The sequence below is a fragment of the Lissotriton helveticus genome, chromosome 8 (genome assembly GCF_964261635.1).
Source record: "Lissotriton helveticus chromosome 8, aLisHel1.1, whole genome shotgun sequence".
Lineage (NCBI taxonomy): Eukaryota > Metazoa > Chordata > Amphibia > Caudata > Salamandridae > Lissotriton > Lissotriton helveticus.
This window is the reverse complement of record NC_136069.1, coordinates 785,175,241-785,193,049: the sequence shown is the minus strand read 5'-3', so window position 1 is coordinate 785,193,049 and position 17,809 is coordinate 785,175,241.

The following is a 17,809-nucleotide window of genomic DNA, read 5'->3' as shown; positions in this document are numbered from 1 at the left end:
TTGAGGTCATTCCGTTCAGCAGTTCAGGTTGTAGCCTGTAATAAAATTTCCTACGGAAATTAGCATGGAGAAAACACTTTTTGAGCCCCCCTTTTTTCTCAGCCCCTGCTTGACGAATCACCCCCAAACTTTCAGGATAGGAGCTAACCTGGAAAGACCTTTTTTTGGAGAATTTCGTGAAGATTTGTCAAACAATGCCAAAGTTATTAGCAAATCAAAAAACGCTTTGCCAATGGATACTAGGTTCTAACTATAACTACCTACTGGCAACCGCTAGTAGGTAATATATATAATATATATATCAAATAAAAAAAAGAGTCGCCCATGTGGGAGAGCCCGCCGGTAGGAACAATTCATCTTTTATTGTGAGGCAGCTGCAAACAAGAAACCGCATGAAAACAGTCATCACTTCTTGCTGCCAGACGCGTTTCGGGATCCTTTTCCCTTAATCATTGGCTCGTAGTTGCTGGAAACAGAACGGCTCTGCGTGCACCAATTTAAGTCCTCAGAGCCTGCCCCAGTGGGCGGAGCCATTCACATGGCATTATGGTTCCGGTAGTGCAAACAGTCAATAAACTCACAGTGAGTCCGTTTCTGACACAGCTCATAACGTGGTTAGATGAAATACCCCAGTGGGTTGATGTAAAGTTCAGTTGGTTGCCTGCTGTGTTTACTCAGCCATCTCTCGATGCCCACCTCTTGTTGCTTAATAACACCAGATTGGCGCCATCACAAGCCCACAAACTCATGGTGGGACTCTCCCGCGGCTGGGCTCAGCCGCTAATATCAAATCAAAAAGAGTCGCCCCTGTGGGAGAGCCCGCCGGTAGGAACAATTCATCTTTTATTGTGAGGTAGCTGCAAACAAGAAACCGCATGAAAACAGTCATCACTTCTTGCTGCCAGACGCGTTTCGGGATCCTTTTCCCTTAATCATTGGCTCGTAGTTGCTGGAAACAGAACGGCTCTGCGTGCACCAATTTAAGTCCTCAGAGCCTGCCCCAGTGGGCGGAGCCATTTCCATGGCATTATGGTTCCGGTAGTGCAAACAGTCAGTAAACTCACAGTGAGTCCGTTTCTGACAGAGCTCATAACGTGGTTAGATGAAATACCCCAGTGGGTTGATGTAAAGTTCAGTTGGTTGCCTGCTGTGTTTACTCAGCCGTCTCTCGATGCCCACCTCTTGTTGCTTAATGACCCACTGGGGTATTTCATCTAACCACGTGAGCCAAACGGACTCACTGTGAGTTCATTGACTGTTTGCACTACCGGAACCATAATGCCATGTGAATGGCTCCGCCCACTGGGGCAGGCTCTGAGGACTTAAATTGGTGCACGCAGAGCCGTTCTGTTTCCAGCAACTACAAGCCAATGATTAAGGGAAAAGGATCCCGAAACGCGTCTGGCAGCAAGAAGTGATGACTGTTTTCATGTGGTTTCTTGTTTGCAGCTGCCTCACAATAAAAGATTAATTGTTCCTACCGGCGGGCTCTCCCACAGGGGCGACTCTTTTTGATTTGATATAATATATATATATATATATCTTCACTGAAAAAACCATAGGTTTCACACCAGTTATAGTTAGGAATTAGCATTTAAAAACCTATTAAATTCACTGAAAAAACCATAGGTTTCACACCAGTTATAGTTAGCTGGAAGTTTTACTCGCATAAAACCATTGAAATTCCCACGTTATAGTTAGTTGGACTCACTATAACTTGCACGTGCAATGCACTGCTGATGACGTCACATATTACATCACTCATGACATGGTCAGTGACATCACTCATGACATCACTGATGACACCATCCAGTGAATGTGTGTCTTTTTAAAAAATAAATATGTGTTATATATGTATATGTAAAAGTTGATGGAAGTATTGGTATCAGTAAAGTTGGTGATCTTTGGGCCACCGATAGAGTCAAAACTTTTGACGAGTTACAACGAGAATATAAGCTGAGTGATAGGGAATATTTTCGATACCTTCAGATTCGCCATGCGCTCGATTCGGTCTTCCCTGCTGGCACTTCGATCCCTGAGTCTTCTCCTTTGGAGGATAGAGTGCTTGATGGACATGTCCCCGACAGCACTATCTCCCTCATATATAAAAAACTCATTAATGCCCGTTCGGACCTTCTTGTACAGCTGCGTGAGGCATGGACTGGTGACGGAATGGAGTTAGATGATGAAGACTGGCAGGCTGCGGTCTCCTCCCCAAAGGAAGTTGCTATTCCGGCGCGTCTCCGACTAGTGCAGCTAAAGATTCTTCATCGCACCTATGTCACGGGTCCACGGTTGATGCATATGGGTTATTCGGTGGATGGGTTATGTCGGTGTGGATGTGGTTTGCTTGCTACTTTCCTCCATATTATATGGGAATGTCCGGAGGTAGTGGTTTTTTGGACTCGAGTGCATGAGGTGATGAGAGAGGTGACGGGCGTCGGGCTACTTCCTGAGGCCCGGCGCTGCTTGCTGAATATTTGGGAACCGAATGACTGCACCGTTGCCCAGACTCAGTGGGTCATGCTGGGAAACATTATTGCAAAAAGAGATATTGCTCAACTCTGGGGGTCTCATAGGGCACCACTAGTCTCGACCTGGGAGGAGAACATGGACTGGTGCATGTTTAGGGAAAAAATTGTATACGTCTCCCGGGGTAGGCCTCAGAAGTGGGGTAGGATTTGGGGTCAGTGGAATTCGTACCGTGGGGAGATTTGTGACCCTCCTTTTACAGAACCCCATGGTGATACAGGATTTCCTTGATTGTACGTTCCAGTATTTCTGATTTTTTGGTCATTGTAAAGCATTGCTCGCTCTTGGTCCCCGCTCCCCACCTCCATGATTTCCTGATGTTTGCTTTTCGTTGTCCCCTCATACCACACGTAGCAGCCCTTATATTGGTACATTCGCCTCGTTTCTTTTTCTTCTGGGTTTTTCCTTTTGTTATTTGTATGTTATAAAATGGAAACCTTTTATTTATCCTCATTCACCAGACGCTCCCACCATGTCATGCTTTTCCGCTGCCAGACCCTTGGGTTGTCGGCTGATGAGCTGTGTACTGCTTTATTTTCGCTGTTTTGTATTACTGACCGTCCTTGGTGGGTGTAGGTCTGTATATGTCCTTATTTTGCGAATAAAGGTTTTAAAAAAAAAAATAATAAAAAAAAAAGGTTGATGGAAGAATAAATGTTTAAATAAGTGTTTACATGGATGTTTTTTTTAAAAAAATTGATTGGTTAACTGGTTTATTAAGTGTATCTTAGTGAATACATATATTAGAGAGTAATGTTTAAATATTTAAATATATGTATTAGTGTTTTACTTTGTGTATAAGTGGCTGCATGGGTTGGTGAGTAGCTACATGTGTATGTATATGGGTTATTAGATGTTTTTCTTAGTATCAGTATGAGTGTTTGTATGGTTTGGTGGGGGTATTACTTAGCACATAGATGCATGAATGACTGACTCTCTCTTTGTATGTGTTTTGAAGACAGCATATGTGCAGAACTGTATGTGTGGATGAGTGTGTATATGTGTGTGTTAGTGAGTGAATGACTGTCTCACTAGTGTCTTTATCAGTAACTACATATGTTTTAATGTAGTATATGTGAATATTGATGTATATAAGTGAGTATATGTGAGAGTGAGGGATTGTAAGAGTTCCTGTTTAAATAAGTATTTGTTTCTATAAGTGATTGTTTAAGAGAGTAAGTATCTGTAAGTTTCCTTAGAAGTAAGTTGGTAGTGTTTGTATAGCTGTATATGCAAATAAATGGATGTTCAATAGTTTATTTACATGTGTGAGTATGTGTGAGAGTATCTTTTGGATGACTGTCGGTGTGTAACAGGATGTATAGGTGTATCACTACATATGATGAGTGAGTATATGTATGAGTTACTATATAGAACTGTTGGTGAATGAGTGGATGTGTATATAGATGGTGGAATTATTGAATTGGTTGTTGTAACTGGTATGGTATCTCCATTTTTTTGAAAACGTTACTTTCTATTATTGAATATGTGTTTCAAGGGTTACATTACAGTGAAAGGAGGTCTGTCACTTTGTCACAAGGATGGTGTCATCAGTGATGTCATGAGTGATGTCACTGACCATGTCATGAGTGATGTATTATGTGACGTCATCAGCAGTGCATTGCACGCGCAAGTTATAGTGAGTCCAACTAACTATAACGTGGGAATTTCAATGGTTTTATGTTTTTTCAGTGAATTTAATAGGTTTTTTAAATGCTAATTCCTAACTATAACTGGTGTGAAACCTATGTTTTTTTCAGTGAATTTCATAGGTTTTTTAAATGCTAATTCCTAACTATAACTGGTGTGAAACCTATGGTTTTTTCAGTGAATTTCATAGGTTTTGTAAATGCTAATTCCTACCTATATATAGGGCCTCAAACCTATGTTTTTTTCAGTGAATTTCATAGGTTTTTTAATAGCTAATTTCTTTAGCTATGAAATATAATATTTTTTATAATAAATCCTATATTGTATATTTATGTAATACTATTTTTTTATGTATATTTTTCCCTTTTTTTTTTTTGCCTTGGTGCGCTCCCCGTGCGCGTACAGGTGAACGCACCGGTAAGCGCAGTGTTATGGCGCGCCCCGGTGCGCGTACCACTGAGCGCCCCGTTAGCATCATTGCCACGAACGAAAACATCATCGTGACATATCGCGTAGTCGCGTGATGCGTTTTATGACGCACGGCGTAAGCGCACCCGGAAGTGCCCGAGCGCATACGATCGTGCAACGTAAGCGCCGCCGGGCGCGCCGCTGGGCGCGCCCCGGGGCGCGTAGCATAAGCGCTTTGGGTCATGTGACCTGAAAATAACACTTTTCATTGGTTCAGAACAGTTTTGGTTTCCAAATGCTGAAAGCCCGGGTCATGTGACCTGAAAATTACACTTTTCATTGGTTCAGAACAGTTTTGTTTTTCAAATGATGAAACACCCTACCTTTTTTCCTCATTCTCACTTTGTTCTTTGAGTGTGGAAGACCTGCTTCTATTGATAGAGAAATGGCTACAGTAGCAGCAGCAGCTGGAGCATCTGCACAACCACCACCCCCACCACCACCACAAGGTCCATCACAACATCACATTGGTGGTGAACAAGAAGAGGAGGAGGAGGAGGAGGAGGATGAGAGAAGGCAGTTCCTGCCTGAAGACAATGCCCCATATAAACCTAAGGAGCACTTTATATGGGAGTTTTTTCAAATACCAAGGGGTGCAAAGAAGGTAAACGCTGCAAAGGTGACCTGTCTCATCTGTGGCGCTGTACTATCCAGGGGGAACCCTGCCAAAAAATATTCATTTGGGAATCACACAATGATTCGCCACATGCAACGATTGCACCCCAACAACTATTCTGCAGCAGAGGTGAGAGAACTGTGCAGAAACCTTCCCCAATCGTCTTCCAGAGCCTCAACAAGCCAAGAACCCACTCCATCGGGTCCAGAGGCAAGGGAGATGGTCCCAAACATACAAACCAAGTTTGGTAGATACAAAATCGTTTGTATACTTTGTGGAAAAACGATTACTTATGGTGAGCAAAGTATTAATCTCGTCAACCTTGCTGGTGACAACCACAAGTGCCCAAAGAAGCCTTAATTTTTTCCTGTTTTTTTTTGCTCCAGTTGAGCCGTTTACAATTCCCTGTTTTTTGTTTGTCCCCATAAAAAATACCAAAAAAAAGATAAAATTCTTCATAAAAACCAAAAAAAAGTAAAAAATGTTCAAAAAACAATAAAAAATATAAAACAACAAAAAGAATTAAAAAAACAGTTCTTTTTAGAACTACCTCTAATTTATAAAAAATGCTACATTTAAAAAAAACCTCTGTCATTCTTTTTTCTCCAGGGTACGCGTACCGGTACACGCACCGGTACGCGTACCGGGGCGCGTACCAAAAAATAAATAAAGGAGTAAGCATGAGGGAAGGACACAGAGAGAGTGATGTTAAGAGAAAGAGAGCTAGAGGGTGCAACACAGAGGGACTGTTTATTACATATTAGAACAGAGAGAAGGTGTAATAGGGTGTAACTAATTTTTGAAAAATCATAACAATACATTTATATTTAATAATTAAAAATTGTTCGAGACATTATTCATTTTTATATGTAATTCATGAAATAGTACCAAAATATTAAAATATAAAGTGAGACTTATAGTATACTGTGCAACTTTTTTGTGTTACATAGTAATTTTGCTCATAGTTACTTCCTTTCTCCCACTATATTATCTCCAATGAGTATTTGACATCTCTTTTTCATCTCCTGCCTCCATGTTGTTTCTGCTTTCCTGACAGACTATGGTATAGATTCCATATACCACAATAACTTCTGTAACAACATGCAAATTATCTACAGAGGAGACGGTGTACATTGAATTTAAGACTCTGCATTGGTACCTACATGTTGGTACTTAAATCACCCACACAACACAACAACTCTATTCACAGCTACCCTACCTCAAAGCACTTTAAATTATTATTTTATTGTTTCACTAGGTTTTCCCCATGGTACGCTCCCCGGTGCGCGTACCGGGCGCTCCCCCCGCGAAAATCAAATTTTTTTTTTTGCCCCGCGGGGCCCTTTTATGGCCCCCACATCAAACCTAGGGGCTCAGGGGGGGTCTACCCTACCCCCTTTTAGTCATTTCCCCCTTTGTTTTTGCCAACTCTTGTGTCTCGATCCTACCGAGACACAAGATGGTGGCCGCTCCGGACTGTTTGGAATGTTGACAGACATCCGAGAGCCAATCAGCTTTCCGCTCACGAACTCGCGTAGCACGCTGGTACGCGCCCCGGTGCGCGTACCGGGGCGCGCTTATAGATATATATATTTTTTTTATCCTAAATTACTCAAAATCCACTGGAGCACATATCTTGAGACATAGCAAAGGCACATCGGGCTACCAGTCCCTACAATTTTGCAAAGTTTGGTGAGAATCCATTCAGCCGTTCGGGCTAAAAGTGAGTCCAACCGCCCTATGGAAATTAACATGGGGAAAACATGTTTTGGGACCCCCCGAATATCTCGGCCCCCGCTTGACGAATCCCCACCAAACTTTCAGGGAAGGAGCAGAGCGGAGCAGGCCATCCTCTTTGAGAAGATTCGTCCACCGGCGCCAAAGTTATTCCCAATAGAATGTTGCGGATTTCCTATGGAAAACAATCCTAACTATAACTACCTACTGGCGACCGCCAGTAGGTATATATATATATATATATATATATATATATATATATATATATATATATATATATATATATATACAGGTTCACAATGCGTAGTCACTGCTACGCCGGTGCACTCTCCACTGGTAGGACACAGACCACTTCCAACGATTTTAGCGCTTTTCAAAGTAGTTTATTCAATCCATTGTTGCATGTGAGATATAGCAAGGAACAAACCCCCAACGCGTTTCGGCGAAGCTCTCGCCTTGGTCACGGGTGATTTTGCAAAATGTGTACTAACAATAAATAAAGTTTCACGTGAATTTTTTTTTTTATCAACATAAACATAGGACTCACATCCTCGCTGGTTCCGCCATCAGATGGCGGAACCAGCGAGGATGTGAGTCCTATGTTTATGTTGATAAAACATTTTTTATTGTTAGTACACATTTTGCAAAATCACCCGTGACCAAGGCGAGAGCTTCGCCGAAACACGTTGGGGGTTTGTTCCTTGCTATATCTCACATGCAACAATGGATTGAATAAACTACTTTGAAAAGCGCTAAAATCGTTGGAAGTGGTCTGTGTCCTACCAGTGGAGAGTGCACCTGTGTAGCAGTGACTACGCGTTGTGAACCTGTATTCTGTATATATGTAAATGAACACTCCCAGGCATAAACTTAAACGGTAACACAATAGAGTGAACAAACAAACTACTAGAGTTTCAAAAAATACACATTTTTAATTCAATTAAAAAGACAATTAATAACAGTCAGTGCAATGATCAAAGTTAATAAAAGAATCCTAAACTAATACATATGGATTCACAAAACAATTTTTTAAAAGGAGGTTAGATGGTATCCGGTCGACGCGTTTCAACATAAAATTATGTCTTCATCAGGACATTTACCATCCAATTTCTAGAGATAGATTCTCGTACAGGGCACACACTCTTCTCTATTTTTCTGGTTGTATTATAGCTGTGTCATCAGACTCCAAACTGGGTATTTACTTAACAGTTATCTTGGAGGTGTATTATTGCTTTCATTGGGGCATTCATAACCTGAGTGTCTAAGTTTCAAACGAATATTTTTAACCACTAAGAGAGTTTGTTCGATACGTTCTCACTCTGAGGTCTTTTTATATCAATCTGGTTCCACGACTTTAAAATGATATGTTGAATAAAATCCAAAATTAAACAGAGCGATGTTGATTCTAGGTACCGATTATATCCGGTGATTAAGTTAAAAGGTCTATTCGGCGTGGGCGTGGGATTTTCTACTGCCGTACTCACAGAATCCTATTTTTTATTTTTTATTTTTTATTTGCGCGCTGTTCCCAGGCATGGCCGTTTACCAATCGTGGTCCGGTTCTCAAGTATACGGCGGTAGGGTCTTGATACTTCTATTTTATATATATATTGACAAGCGCTCGTTACTCCTGGACGATTGCACGAGGGTACGAATGGTGCCGGAACCTGCCGGTCGGTCAGGTATTCAAGAAAGAGCAGCCTGTATTCTGTGACAGGGTTACCTCGGCCCCTGTGGTGCACCGCTGTCTAGGTGTCCCGGCGGCGTAGCGGAGGACGTGAATTTTCATATATATATATATATATATATATATATATATATATATATATATATATATATATATCCTGAACACTCAAACCACTTCCAACTACCGCACACAGCGGTTTTTGGCGAGGAAAGAGACACAAACCTCGCAGTTTTCTGGGCAGTAAATCTTCCTTTATTCAGAGAGACCCAACACACAACGCGTTTCGAGCCCTGAAGCCCTTGTTCATGTGTACCACAGTGAAAACGCCATCTACCATTTAAAATGCAGACAACCACACCCACTGTAGACATCACAGGTCACATGATGATATATACGGAAAAAAGACTTAACATTTAACCATATTGGTTTAGTAACATTCCACTTTGAAAGCACGGAAAATATAGCACAATTTGATTTTAAGTTCATGTTACTATAAATGTAAAATATGTCAGTGCAAAAATATTATTTTATAAAATACCATTTATCCATTAAAAAAAATATTTTTTATATCAATTTCTTTAAAAAAAAACCAGATTAGAATTTTTTATATCTAAATCAGATCTTATTGGATAAATCCAATCACCCCCTGCATACTCATAGTCTTTAAGTCCATACATATATATATATATATATATATATATATATATTCACTGAAAAAACCATAGGTATAGGTTTCAGGCCTTATATAGTTAGGAATTAGCATTTAAAAAACCTTTAAAATTCACTCAAAAAACTATAAGTTTTAGCGGTGTTATAGTTAGCTGGACATTTCACTCATACACAACCATTGAAATTGCTCCTATATAGTTAGTTGTACTATCTATATTTCGCGCACCCGCAATCCACTGCTGATGATATCACATATTACATCATTCATGACATGGTCAGTGACATCACTGATGACATCTCAAAGGACATCACTGATGACATCACTGATGACATCATCCAGTGAATGTGGTTTGCTTCGTTATTTAAATATGCATTATATATATAGCAATTTGCATTGAAGAATGAGTGGATATATAATAATAAATATTTGGATGGAGGATTTAGTATCAGTGTAATTGACTGTTTACGTGACCAATGTATAGTGTCTCACTAAATATAGTGGATAGTGACTAAACTGTTTGAATATCTGTATCACTTTGTCAGTTGTTGTGTAAACTGGTTCTCCAGTTGGTTACTAGCTATGTGAAAGTCTATATTAGTTATTGATTAGTTAACTGAGTATTTGTATGGAAGAGTGAATGTGTGTGTGGTTCGGTGGGGGGTGTGTGACTGCCCAAAGATGTGTGAGTAGTTGATTCACTAGATATATGAAGTTAAAACTACATGTTCTAACAGTTGTTTGGGTGAGCGAATATCTTTATGGGTGTGGTGATGAGCAAATATATTTCTCAATGGTACATGTCCAATAAACTAGAAAATTAAAAGGCAGTGTATGCGTCAGTTGTTTTATATAAATAAGTATACATAAGACTCAATGATTGTGTGAGTGACTGTATGGATAACTTTATACTTGTAATAATGATTTTATAATTCACTAAGTATGACTTACTATCTAAATGAATAGATGAAGTTGTGTTTGTATAAGTGTGTAGCTAAGTAAATATGTAAGTATGATCCATTGTTTGCATAAGTGAGTAGAATGACTTCATATGTGAATAGGATGTGTGCTGGTGTGTAATGTCGATTTAGGTGTATAAGTATTTTTGATAGTGTTCTATTGTTCATTGACAGCATGTATGAGTGAATCTACAGGTAAGTAATTAGATGTGTGTATACATCTATGAATCACTGAGTGGGTTTTTAGATACTTGTATTGCTGTAAAAATGGATTCAAATATGATACTCTGTATTTTACAAAGAGTGATGAAAGATTTTACTAGTGTATGAAAAGGTGTATGTGATTGTCACGTGGATGATGTCATCAGTGATGTCATCAGTGATGTCATTTGATATGTCATCAGTGATGTCACTGACCATGTCATGAATGATGTAATATGTGACATCATCAGCAGTGGATTGCGGGTGCGCGAAATATAGTTAGTACAACTAACTATATAGGAGCAATTTCAATGGTTTTGTATGAGTGAAATGTCCAGCTAACTATAACACCCCTAAAACTTATTGTTTTTTGAGTGAATTTTAAAGGTTTTTTAAATGCTAATTCCTAACTATATAAGGCCTGAAACCTATGGTTTTTTCAGTGAATTTCAAAGGTTTTTTAAATGCTAATTCCTAACTATATATGGCCTGAAACCTATGGTTTTTTCAGTGAATTTGCAAGGTTTTTTAAATGCTAATTCCTAACTATATAAGGCCTAAAACCTATGTTTTTTCAGTGAATTTCAAAGGTTTTTTTTAATGCTAATTCCTAACTATATAAGACCTGAAAGCCCACCAGGAATCTCCAGTATGCGCCAGGGGACTGCATTGCAGAGAGGTGTAATGAAGCCACGTCCCTTTTTACACCTTTCTGCAACGCAGCCCCCGTGCATGTTTGAAGAGGGGGAACTAATTCCCCTTGCATACTGGGGGCTGGGGGTCAACTAGCCCACCTGAAACCTCCAGTATGCACCAGGGGGCTGCATTGCAGAGGTGTAATAAGGCTATGCCCCTTGTTACACCTCTCTGCAACACAGCCCCCTGCCGCGTTTGCAGAGGGAGAACTAAATCCCCTTGCATACTGGGGTCCCTGGGGGCCAACTAGCCCACCAGGAGCCTCCAGTATGCGCCAGTGGGCTGCATTGCAAAGAGGTGTAATGAGGCCACACCCTTTTTTACACCTCTGTGCAACCCAGCCCCCGTGCATGTTTGAAGAGGGGGAACTAATGCCCCTTGCACACTAGGGGTCCCTGGGGGCCAACTAGCCCACCTGGAACCTCCAGTATGCGCCAGGGGGCTGCATTGCACAGAGGTGTAATGAGGCTATGCCCCTTTTTACACCTCTCTGGAACGCAGGCCACTGGCGCGTTTGCAGAGGGGGGACTAATTCCCCTTGCATACTGGGGGTCCCTGGGTCATATCTGCCCAAACGCCGATATTCCGAACAATTGAAAATGACTTTTCTTGAGAAACATTTGGATTTGGATTATCATGTCCTATTCTTTGGAAGTTTTGAAAGACTGACTTTGAGGATGCTATAAATTACTCAAGTCTGCCCGAATTGTGTGGGTAAAATTGATACCTACTCACTTTGAATAAGAATGTACTTACGTCTCGTCTAACATTTGGAAGAAATATCTAGTTATATGACAACAGGATACCGACATAACTTGAAGGAAATAAGAACGCCCTAAAGAAGTTCTGTTGTACAGAACGAAACGTGTTGGCTGGCTGTGGTACATAAACTTAAGGAAAATAAAAGCATTTGAATATACACCAAGATTCAGCGCTTCAATAAGGACTCTAAGTGATATGATTTTATTGGACTTATTGTGCAAGTGGTGCTGTGCCAAACTTTGGAATATTCTCCACTATTCTCTACTACTTACTCTCCACTACTCCACTACTCTCTAATACTTACTCTCTACTACTCATTCTCTACTACTCTCTACTCTCTACTACTCTCTCTCTACTACTCACTCTTTACTACTCACTCTTCACTACTCACTACTACTCACTCTCTACTTCTCACTCTCTACTACTCTACTACTCACTCTCTACTACTCACTCTACTACTCACTCTCTACTAGTCTCTACTACTCACTCTCTACTACTCTCTCTCTACTACTCTCTACCACTCACTATACTACTCACTCTCTACTACTCTCTACTATTCTCTCTCTCTGCTACTCACTCTCTACTTCTCACTCTCTACTACTCTCTACTACTCACTCTTTACTACTCTCTACTACTCACTCTCTACTGCTCTCTACTACTCACTCTACTACTTACTCTCTACTACTCTCTACCACTCAGACTCTACTACTCACTCTCTACAACTCTCTACTACTCACTCTACTATTCACTCAACTACTCTCTACTACTCACTCTCTGCTACTCTCTCTACTGCTCTCTACTACTCTCTACTACTCACTCTCTACTCTCTATTACTCACTCTCTACTCTCTACCTCTATACCTCTCTCTACTTCTCTCTCTACTAGTCTCTACCTCTCTACCTCTACCTCTCTACCTCTACCTCTCTACCTCTACACCTCTACCTCTCTACCTCTCTCTACATGCACACATATACACATTACCTACTGGCGGTCGCCAGTAGGTATATATAGTTAGGATTTTTTCTCTATGGAATTTTTGAAAATTCTATGTCTAATAACTTTGGCGTTTGTGGACGGAATTGGCTGAAATTTTCAGGAAAATGGAACATTTTGTTTCTGAGCAGCTCCTGAAAATTTGGGGGGGTTTCGTCAAGGGGGGGCCGAGAAAAAAGGGGGGTCCCAAAACGTGTTTTTAACATTGAGTTTTCCATAGGGCGGTTGGCCTCACTTTTAGCCCGAACGGCTGAATGGATTTGCACGAAACTTGGCAAAATTGTAGGGACTGGTAGCCCGATGTGCCTTTTGTAGGTCTCAATATATGTGCTCCAGTGGATTTTGAGAAATTAACGTTCAAAAAAAGATATATATCTGTAACAGCGGACCGGGCAGCGCTCCGGTTCGCGAACTTTTCGCGTTACGGAGCTTTGTGAAGCAAAGCTGATTGTTTCTCCGGCGTCTGTAAACATTCCAAACAGTCCGTAGCGGCCGCCATCTTGTCTCTCGGTAGGATCGAGAGACAAGAGGAGGCCAAAGCGAAGGGGCAAATGACCATAAGGGGGCATAGTAGATCCTCCCTGACCCCCTAGGTTTGATGTGGAGGTTTTAAAAGGGCCCCGAGGGGCAAAAAAAAATAAAAATAATAATAATCGAACGGCTGAATGGATTTGCACGAAACTTGGGGAAATTGTAGGTACTGGTAGCCCGATGTGCCTTTGCTAGGTCTCAATATATGTGCTCCAGTGGATTTTGAGAAATTAACGTTCAAAAAAAGATATATATCTGTAACAGCGCTCCGGTTCGCGGACTTTTCGCGTTACGGAGCTTTGTGAAGCGAAGCTGATTGGTTCTCCGGCGTCTGTAAACATTCCAAACAGTCCGTAGCGGCCACCATCTTGTCTCTCGGTAGGATCGAGAGACAAGAGGAGGTCAAAGCGAAGGGGCAAATGACCATAAAGGGGCATAGTATATCCTCCCTGACCCCCTAGGTTTGATGTGGAGGCTTTAAAAGGGCCTCGCAGGGCAAAAAAAAATATATCGTTTTTTTAGTTCTTTTGCGTGGGGAGCGCCCGGTTTGCGAACCGGGAAGCGTTCTGGGGAGCGTACTTTCTTGAAAATTAGTGAAAAAAGTTAGAGTAAAATAATAATTGTGAGTGATCAGATGTAGGGTAGCTCTGAGAAGAGCTTTTGGGTTTATGGTACATTTAGGTACTTATAAGTAGGTACCAATGCACAGTCTTAAATTCAGAATGAAAATTCTGTTGCCCTCATCTGAGAAGTGAACTCCATCTCCTCTGTAGATATCTTGCATGTAGTAACGCAAGTTATTGTTGTACAAGGAGCCCATTCCATGGTCTCTCATGTAAGCTGAAACAGATTTGTTTACATGCTTCCTCGACTTCTCAATTTGTGGACAAAATTGGTTCGACCACCTCCATTTCTGTCTTTGGCATATATTTGAATATACCAAGGCAGTCTGAGGAAAAAGTGCCATCAATTGCTCAAAGGTGTCCTTTAAAAGCATTTCCAGACCTACCCCAGTCAAAGTGCCCAAGTCATTACCTCCACAGTGCACAATTAACAGGTCAGGTTTTGGCAAATGCATAAAGGTTTTCACCAATGGTATCAATTGGTGACATTTTAATCCTCTGTGGCCAAACCACTTAATTTCCACATCTTGTAAATTGAGGTTAGGTAAATTCCTGTTTTCAGCGTACCTCTGAGCCCAATAGATGTAACTATGTCCAACAATCCAGACAGAAAACATAGCGAGAGAAGGTTCTGCTGCAGTCAGATGAAGTGTGGCAATGAAATGGCAGTTGAAAAAATAAGAGTTTAAAATGAAAAAAACTGTGGAGTTTCTGTGTTAATGAAGCAGTAACAGTGATTGGTGGATTTTGATTGCTGAAAACAGAAAGTTAGGGTGCATGGATGAGTTCGTTGAAAGATGTATTTTGAGTGGCGAAGAAAAAATCATTAAATGGAAGAATGCACTGGATATGCAGGTGCACTGAGAGTTCAGAGTTCAATTGCAACATTGTTGTGTGAACTTGCAAACACCAGAGGTCTTGCAAGAGGTGGTTGCTATGCAAAAAAGCAGAGAGGGCAGAGGGGGGAAGGGTTTTGATTTGAAAAAAAGTGAGGGAAGAGTTTTGATTGGGTGACATGAGAGATATGTGTGAAGAATTACAGCATTACTGTGCTTTTGATAGCTGCAGACTCTGGAGTGCATACCTTTTGCTCTGCTGAAGACAAATTGGTGTGTTTCTGAGACTGTTTTGAAACTCAAAGTATTTGCTAAGGTGAGAAAAGATTTCTTTAATTTAGATAGAAAATAGTGTGCTTTAAGGAGAAAATTATGAAGAAAGTTGTGTTTTTCAAATGTTGCTTTGTCTCAAGTGTTTTACAAATAGATTTTGTTTCTTTGAGAAATTGTAATTGGAGAAAATGTGAAGTATTAGTACTGACAGGGTTTTTATGTGCATAGGAGCTGTGGAGTGTTTTCAAATTATGATTTGTAAATCGTTTTTGAGGAAAAGGAATGGTTTTAATACTTATGACAAGGACATAATGGTGTATGCTTCTTTATAAGGCAATTGAGTGTCTCTGATGTTATTTTTCCCATTTTAATGTAAGACGTTTCCCTGTGGAGCAAATTGCTTGTAAATATGCTCCCACCTGTGCATGGCAAATTTAGATTTTGAATGTTTGCGTTACATAGGCATGTTAAAGGTGACCGAAACATGATGCAAAGGCAATCAAAAAACGCTTTCATGTGTCTTAAGGACATTTTAAGTCATTTCCCCATGTGGAGTGTTTTTAAATTATGACTTGAAAATCGTTTTTGGGGAAAATGAATGCTTTTAAAATTTATGACAAGGACATAATGGTGTATGCTTCTTTATAAGGCATTTCAGTGTCTCTGATGTTATTTTTGCAATATTAAATTAAAAGACCTTTCTCCGTGGAGCAAATTCCTTGTAAATATGTGCATGGTAAATTTAGATTTTGACTGTTTGAGTTACTTAGCCATGTTAAAAGTGACCCAAAAAAGTTGCAAAGGCTTTAAAAAAACATTTTCATGTGTCTTGAGGACATTTTAAGTCATTTCCCCGTGGGCAGTGTTTTCAAATTATGAGTTGAAAATCGTTTTTGAGGTAAAGGAATGTTTTCAAAATTTATGTGCGCCATATGCCCCCAAATTTCTTTTTCAGGGGTGCAGCAGGGTGTTCTTGAGACACCCCTGCACCCTCGAAAAAATTCGTAATTTGCGATGAGCTAATTGCTAATCGCAAATTGCACGTTCATTCCTATGGGCCTCCTGCTCCATGGAAATGAATGGGTAATTTGTAATTAGCAAATAGCTCATCGCAAACTAGGAATGGTAAAGAATCGCTATTTATTCCTTAAAGTTCGCTATTTAGGAAATGTAAAAAACTTTGATGATACATATGGCGGTTCATCTCTAACAAGATAAGAAGCTTAGGGATAGATTTATGATGACTGGCGTATCATCAGGGATGTGCCAGTCATCCAATCGCGGGCCGTGGAGGGAGTTACGGTGGGGCAGGGAGGCGGGGAGGGGGAGGGGCAGGGTGGAGGGACCTAAAAACTGGCATATGGATAATTGCAGGTAAGTACACAATTTAATTATTCAAACGAAATTCGTAGCGCGCACAGCATCCCATTTTGCGATGCAGTGCGCGCCACGAAATTCGTTTGAATAATTAAATTGTGTACTTACCTGCAATTATCCATATGCCAGTTTTTAGGTCCCTCCACCCTGCCCCTCCCCCTTCCCGCCTCCCTGCCCCACCGTAACTTCCTCCACGGCCCGCGGCTGCAGTCATCCTGTGCCGCTGTTCCGCCACCCATGGTGTGCTGCATTTACAATGCGGCACATCATGGGGTAAAAACAGCATAGATGCGTGACGCATCTGTGCCGTAAAGGTGGCGCATTGCTGGAGTTGTATCGCAAGTGTGATGAAGCTCCAGCAAAGCTCAGGGGTGCCCCTGTCGCAGGGTTTCTGTTCTCACACAGAACTGTGCACAGAGGATTGGAACCTCGGCGAATTAGGGTGCCCCAAAACTCACCTTAGTACCGAAAAACCCCTTAGCAAGCTAGCTACAGTGTCACATTGGATATAACAAACTCTCAATGTTTAGACAATCCAGAATATGAACTTACAGTACCTCAGGATACGTGGAACTCATGAACACTCGGTCGTTATATATTCATTACAAACCAGAACATGGAGTTAAGAAGAACACATGTGTATTTGAAATGTTTATTTACTAATGCCGTCTTCTCAGGCGTAGTATCTTAGATAATACAAGTACACATCTTCGTCGCCATTGTAATAATGTGAGAACGTACGTCTTTAAATGTTTTTTAGTTATCTTTATTCCGGAGCGCCGGGGCTAAGCTGTTGCTCAACGGTCGGCGCCAAGCAAACAATATGGCCGCCTTCCGCTTTCTGTTTCCCCAAATCCTGTTCCTGTGCAGGAACACTAGAACGCTACCACAATTATCAGTAGCAAAATTACCAGCATAGTTACTAGTACATAAAAAGCGAATGGTGACAGTATGTTAACATGCTGTAAATGAATAAGAGTTAGCAACACTTATATCTCACCCTGCCTAATACACATATTATATTATTTGCTAAGAAGGTCTCTTTGGGTTAGTTTAGGGCGTGCCTATACTTTAGTGTCCTAGATTTGAAGGTATCACATCAGCATACACCAGCTCTCTCTTCATGTGAACCGCATCAAGTGTTGTGTATGTGTGTGTTCGGCAAAGCAATATAAAACCCGCCTCATGCCCAGAAATGGCA